Here is a 6534-nt window from a genome sequence, read left to right as displayed (position 1 = left end):
TTTTTGAATATATCTTTGTTGCTCTCTGTAAGAGGCTGGCGGTGCTGCCCTGTCTGGTGAAATTGATAAAGTTAAAGTTTTAAGTTGACAGGCCTATTCACCCCCCCTCTAGGCCATCATAGACTACCACAAATCCTACAGAACCCCTATAGTGTTCTTTACCTTTAGTTACTATTTTCTATTTATACATTTTAACAAGTATTACAAAAAACCAAATAAAATTTTCTATTTATCTTCTTGTTAGGATGCTATAATAAAAATTAAAAAAAGAGTGTGTATAAATGTTTGCTTTATATTTCTATTCTTTAGAGCCAATAGACAAAACTTTGAGAGATTGCTCATGATGGAATAATAAATATTTGCCCTAAAATACCTTGTTTTAAACCTAGAGTTCTCTCCAGATGGATACCATTGATTTGACTTAAAGATTCACTCTGAACGTAAAATGTGTGGGAGCATGCTTAAATGTAAATCTAGGTAATTGATGGACATGATATGAGAAGGTGTGAGCTACTATTTATCTTGTTCCTAGTGACACTAAATTCTGGAGATTTACTTTTGAAAACTCTAAATATACAACATGATAAGTTCCTATATGACAGAGCTTAAAACTCCTACCACAGCCATACGTAACTGCTAGAATAGTAAAACCACATTATTTATTGCTTATTTTTGCATTGAGTTTTGTCGAGCTTTGTTGACCTTTAGAGACTTGTCATGCTTTTAATCAAGATCACATACGCACTACCTTCATATGCTACTTCTAGACTGGAAGTACACAATCACATGCATTCCATTTAGATCCACTCAAAACTGTTTTACTCTTACACTAGGAGTGAACACCAAAAACATGTTTGTTAGGTTTTTCATCCACCAAATAAATGCTCCAAGTTATTGTTATCATCTCTCAAAAATTAATTGCAGATGAGATGCATGGGCTATGCAAAAGTTACTCAGGAAAATAAAGAATCGAAAAAATGGACAAGTGTCCAAATAATTAAAACAATGAGAACTTTGATGCCCGCCTAAAAAGGAAAAAAAAGAAAAGAATAAGATAGCACATGTTTTCTTGCAAGTGTCTTCTAGGAGAGATAAGTTTTTTCAAAGGAGCAATAATATAGAATTAGTTTTTCATCACGTCCACTATATATATTCACTCCACCATATCTACACACATGCACATCTTGATTTGATTGTATGACTTATTTCTCTGTATCCATTATTTGACTTTACTATAAATGCTTTGTATGTATGTATGTACTGTCTCCATACCTATGAGCTCCACATAAGCTTTATTAGTTATAGAATGAGAGAGAGAAGACATACCATCATTACTGTCTTAGGGAGAATCCAAAAATACCACATATCTTGAGAGACTAGAGAGAGTCATGCAAAGGAATCTCTAAGTTTTATTTTAAAAAATATATGAAAACTTTGGAAGGTGAAACAACAAATATAGGACATAGTGCTTGACTGGATTGTTCTCTCTTTCAATTGCTCAAGGCCCAAGAAAAGGTAAAAAGCCCCAAGATTACAGGTAAAAAGGATGAGTTTTGAAAGTCAGATTACTGTCCGGAGAAGAATTTCTGTTTGAAAGCGGGTATAAGGAATGGTTTGAAAAATAATTTTTTTAATCTCTGGTTTAGCTGTTTGCTCAGGGATGAGCAGAGGTTAAGCTTAGTTGTTGATGGGAGTTATGGATTGAAAAAAGAGAAGTTCTTTCTATTTTTTAGGATATTTTTTCTGTTTCCCTATAGCTAAATCTATTTCCTGAAGCATCTAGATATGTTCTCATGAGCTATAAATATTCTTTTATTCATATACCAATCTGTCTCTAGGATTTTTCTCGGAATTTTAGAAACAATTTTATGCTTTAAAAACCTTATTAAATATTATGATATCTTTTTACTAAAAATACAAATTGTGTTTAAAACCGCTTCAAATCAGGGTTAGGGAGCTAATTGAAACGGTTTTGAGAGTTATAAAGAACTTTTCCCAATTATTAGGATTTCTTTTTTGCGAATGATGGGAACAGTGAAGAAATTCTGACGAATGTACTTTGGCCCACTAAACTCACAATCTGATGGCCCACGAGAAGCACAGTCGAGGTTACAACGAAACGGCAGCCCATCTGAGCTTTCGACCTTCGCAAAATGTGCGGCACTAACCTGCTCATGAAACCACACCGAGCTGGCATGATTAGGCCCTCCCAGCAGAAACTTGTACTACCAAACAAATCGGAAGTTGCTCAAAAAAGAACAAATCAGAAAACACGAGTGTCTCAGCTCATATTTAACTCACGATTCTACTAGTGTTACACTTGAGTATCATCAATCAATCAATCATTGCCTGTAGAGCTTTCGGACTCTTACGTGAGCAGGGCATTGCCGCATGAATTGCAGCCCCATGCAAGCTTCAAGTCATAAGGCCTTCCTCAAAGTGTACATATATAGATGCTGTTTGAAAAAAAAAATAGCCGGCGAGCTATAAACGAAATCACCGTACCTCATCTCATGAAGAAGCGTGACAGTTTTGTGTGTGGGTATTGTTTGCCTAATAAGGGCATCTCCAGCAGTGCTACCTAAATTAGACTACCTAAATGTTTATTTGAGTAGCCACCCATTTTAATACTACCTAGATTTTGCTCTCAACTTCAGCAGTACTATCTAAAACTAGCTACCCATTTTTGTCTTAGCAGAGGATGACTTCTAGGTCCCACAAACAGAGCATTAATGGGAGAGAGAGGCGTGTAGGTGGAAGAGAAGATTTGGGTAGTGTCTTTGACCCAACAGGAATGGGTAGTGAAGAGGGGGATTTAGGTAGCCAACAAATCTGTTGGGTGGAATAGGTAGTCTGCTGGAGTGGATTTTTAACCCTCCACTACTCAGATTGGGGATAGGTAGTCCATTTAGGTAGCCTGCTGGAGATGCTCTAAGCCACACAAGTTAATCAGTGATACTGGTACCAAAAGAGTCCCTTAAACTCAAAATATTTTGAGTCATGCCATGCATATGCCGGTGATTGCAACATCAGAATATGAACAAACGCCTTTTCTTTTGCGAGGAGAACATGAACAGATATGAAATATCCCAGCAGGAAAGATGGAAGACACATTTAATAACAGAAATACAAAACGCCGAGAATTATTATTCACCAAACACCCAATCTATGCATTTTTTTTTTGTTTCCCTCTCACAACACCCCATTCCTCTCAGAATGTGTTTACATATATCCTTTGAGACCAGCACACGCACACGCACGCACACTCCAGACACACGACAGATCACCAGACACACTCAAACAACTGTTTTGAACAAATCGACGTGAGCCTCCAGTTCCCCAAAAGAAGGGAAAACCGGAAAAGAGATAGAAAAAAGATAATCTTTTGCCATTGTGTGTAAGAAGACATCAGCCAAGAATCAGACTTGCCTACCACTGTAGGAAATCCATCAGGTGATCACCTCGCTGCTCCTTCCATTCCCACTGTCGCCACACCCTCCCCACTCCGCGTCACCGGCCTCCTCCTGCAATGCCCCCAAGCGCTGCCGCTGATCGCCGCTGCGTCCATGCCACGCCATTGATCGGGATCCCAGCTGTGGGTCTGTGGAGTCTGGACGGACGACCACAGATGAGAGGATTTAGAGAGGTGCCCGGGGGCCGAAAAGGAGGGGACGTGGTGGATAGTACCAAGTGCCTTTCTACCTCACACAAAGGCGATGGAGTGACTTCACTTCCCATTGGCAGAAAAAGGAGGGGAATGAGGGCGGCCAACGAGGGGTGCACCTCAGCGATGTGATTAAACTAATGGCAATCATTAGGCCATGGAGATGGGTTGGAATCTTACACAGAGTAAACTAGGCGAGACGTGCGGATCCTGAGGGCGTCTCCGCTGCCTGTCACTGAATCAAATATTCACCAGTGGACGTCTCGTCAACTGGAGGTGGAGGTAGATCAGGATCAGATTGCCGCCGCGTACCTCTTGATGACAAGGCCGGCATGGGCACGCCTATCTGCCGCTTCATCCACAGTTTGGAATGCATGAATTTCGTGAGAAATCATCCAATGTGTAGTTTTCTTTTTTTCCTGGAGAATTGGTAGCCACTGGCAACTTCAACCGCCTGTGGACCTAAAATAAAACGATGTGCCCATTACAAATGAGCGAGATTAGAAAGAGAAACGTCGGTCCTTGTTAGTACTTTACTAGTATAACACATATATAATAATATATATAGTTAATTAAAGGGAGTGCCGGTCACCAGCAATGGTAGGTAGTGTACGGGAAATATTATTGCCAAGGACTGTTGCATCATTAAGATCTCCAGTAGTCTGCGGAGACCCGGGTGCACCACTTAATCTTAGCGCCTGTGCCTTAAATTGATTCTTCAACGGAAACAAAGTTGTTATCCAACCTGTGAATAGTTTTGGTTAAATTATAGACAGTGGAGCAAAACCTACAGGTTAAAGCCGGAGCTGGGAATCTACTACTGTATCTAGGAGTGCAAATAAGCTATGACCAGAGAATCAGTAAAGTGTACAGGTAGGAAATCGCACCTGCTAAAGTCCCCCAAATTCATCTGCTGTCCGCCTCACTGCGTGCGGACGGAGACTGCATTGCCTGAAGCCAGTGCGCCAAAGCTGATTCTGCATTGCTATCCGAGAGACTCAGAATCCTCGCTTTAACCTTTCCATCTCGCAACCATGTCTCTAGAATCTTAAAGATTAAGACATCGTGAGCATTGTGATGGATTAGAATTGACTCAGAGTCTCAGTGTCTGCCTATTCTGCACTTTGGTTAACTACTTTTTTCCCCTTTAAACTCAAGTTTTGTATATGCTAACTTCCAAGTGGAAAATGGCAACTAATTCTTGTGCCTACAATATCGAATCTAAATGGTCCCAATCGATCAACTCTATGGGGTTTTTTAACCAACTATATTCTCAATGATATTTGAACTAAACTCGTTTTCAAACAAAGAACCAACTTGGCTAATTCAGTGGTGTTGGGTCCCAATCTTTTTGGATGCGACAAATGGAGAATCATACCATCTTCATTACTTAAATCTCATTTAGCATTAAGCTCGCTACTATAGGGTTCTAAGAGTAGTGTTTTTTTTTCATTCTGCATCAGCAGCACCTAAATTCTTTCACGGTTATAAAAAGTAGTGCCCAACTGGAATTTGTTCACTTACATGGACTAAGCTGACACCTTTTCAGAAGCTCGCATGCACAACTGCACCAGAAAGCACAAGGAAGCTTCACAAAAGCATTGTGTTTCCTCCTCTCTGAATGGGATAGCCTGGAATTGTTATAAGTGGATGCGACAAACCTCAGCTTGCAACCATGTTATGCGCACAAATGTCAGCAAACCGGTTTGCTCCACACATGTACATGCATGATCTGAAAGCTTGAAAGGCATATGTAACGTTTGGATCATATAAATCCATGATGCTATATGAGCTCACCGTTGGATTTGGACCACGGCTTGGATAGTGCCTTTAGGCTTCAGAGTGCTGGTATCTGAGTAGGCCTGTAGATCAGTAGATGGATAAATTAGCAGATGGACAGTGACAGCTTTACAGGTTGCTACTTGCTACTACGGATAACGCAAGAGTTTCTTTACAGTGGGTAACTGGGTGAAGTAAGAAAGAAAAAGGGGTCCTTATAATGTAGAACAGGGAAATTAGATCTGATTTTTCTCCAGAAATGAAAAGTCAGCAATTCTCCTTTGGTGGTGATTGAGCATGTTAATAGTCTGAAATGTTTGCAAGCAACAACAAAGCCCCTAATGCAAAATATATCTTAGTGACTGGACAAACATTCTGCTATATGAAAATACAATAATATTCCTAATGCAGTGTTGTACGGAAACAATGCTAAAAGAGATCCCTCAAAGGAGAAATGGCTGGTGGATTACTATATATGCAGAAGGGCAACGGACAACTAAAGCAACCTTTTAGCATATTTGTTTAAGCAGTGCCTCTTCCAGAATTCTTTCCTTTTCTTTTCTCGACATGCCAGGTGCTAGAATCATGGTCCATGTCTGCACACGAGCCACCTGCTTTACCAAATTCAAGTGAGGAAACGGCCTAATGTTGGGGACACCCTTGAGATCTCAAGGAAAAATGGATCAATCTGAGTTTTGAGACTGCTGCTTTGGTTTTCTTTGCCTCTTCGCTGGCACCAAGAATCAAGAGCTCTACTAAATTAATGGGCGTCTTTTTGGGTGATCCATTTTCTTTGTTTTTCTTAACAGACCCCAACTTGCTAGACTAAAAAGCTTTGGGGGTCATGCATTAATTTACTTTTCTGCTTTTCGTTTGGTGACTTCTTAGTTGCATCCAAAGGTTTATCACAGAAAATGAAATTGAATGCTTTGTATTTATTGATTATAAACTATATTACAACGACGTACTGCAACTTATCCTCAACTATACATATTCAGCAACTGTTGTACACATTTCATGAACCCAGAAAGTAGGTACTAGTTACTGAACATGTACCTGGCGTAACAATTCAAGAAGCTGGTACCATGAGT

At 39.9% G+C, this 6534-nt stretch overlaps 1 long non-coding RNA gene across 1 annotated transcript; it reads right to left on the bottom strand.

Annotated features, from left to right (window-relative positions):
* On the bottom strand, positions 3088–6455 carry LOC110436758. Its single transcript, XR_002454596.1, has 7 exons — positions 5950–6455; positions 5462–5526; positions 5189–5295; positions 4552–4711; positions 4257–4409; positions 3845–4126; positions 3088–3610 (listed from the first exon to the last, which is right to left on the bottom strand). It is a non-coding gene; the product is annotated as an uncharacterized LOC110436758 (long non-coding RNA).

This window comes from Sorghum bicolor, chromosome 1, assembly GCF_000003195.3.
Source record: "Sorghum bicolor cultivar BTx623 chromosome 1, Sorghum_bicolor_NCBIv3, whole genome shotgun sequence".
NCBI classification, from domain to species: Eukaryota; Viridiplantae; Streptophyta; class Magnoliopsida; order Poales; family Poaceae; genus Sorghum; species Sorghum bicolor.
The sequence above is the reverse complement of the archived record's forward strand: the minus strand, read 5'-3'. Positions and strand labels throughout refer to the sequence as shown.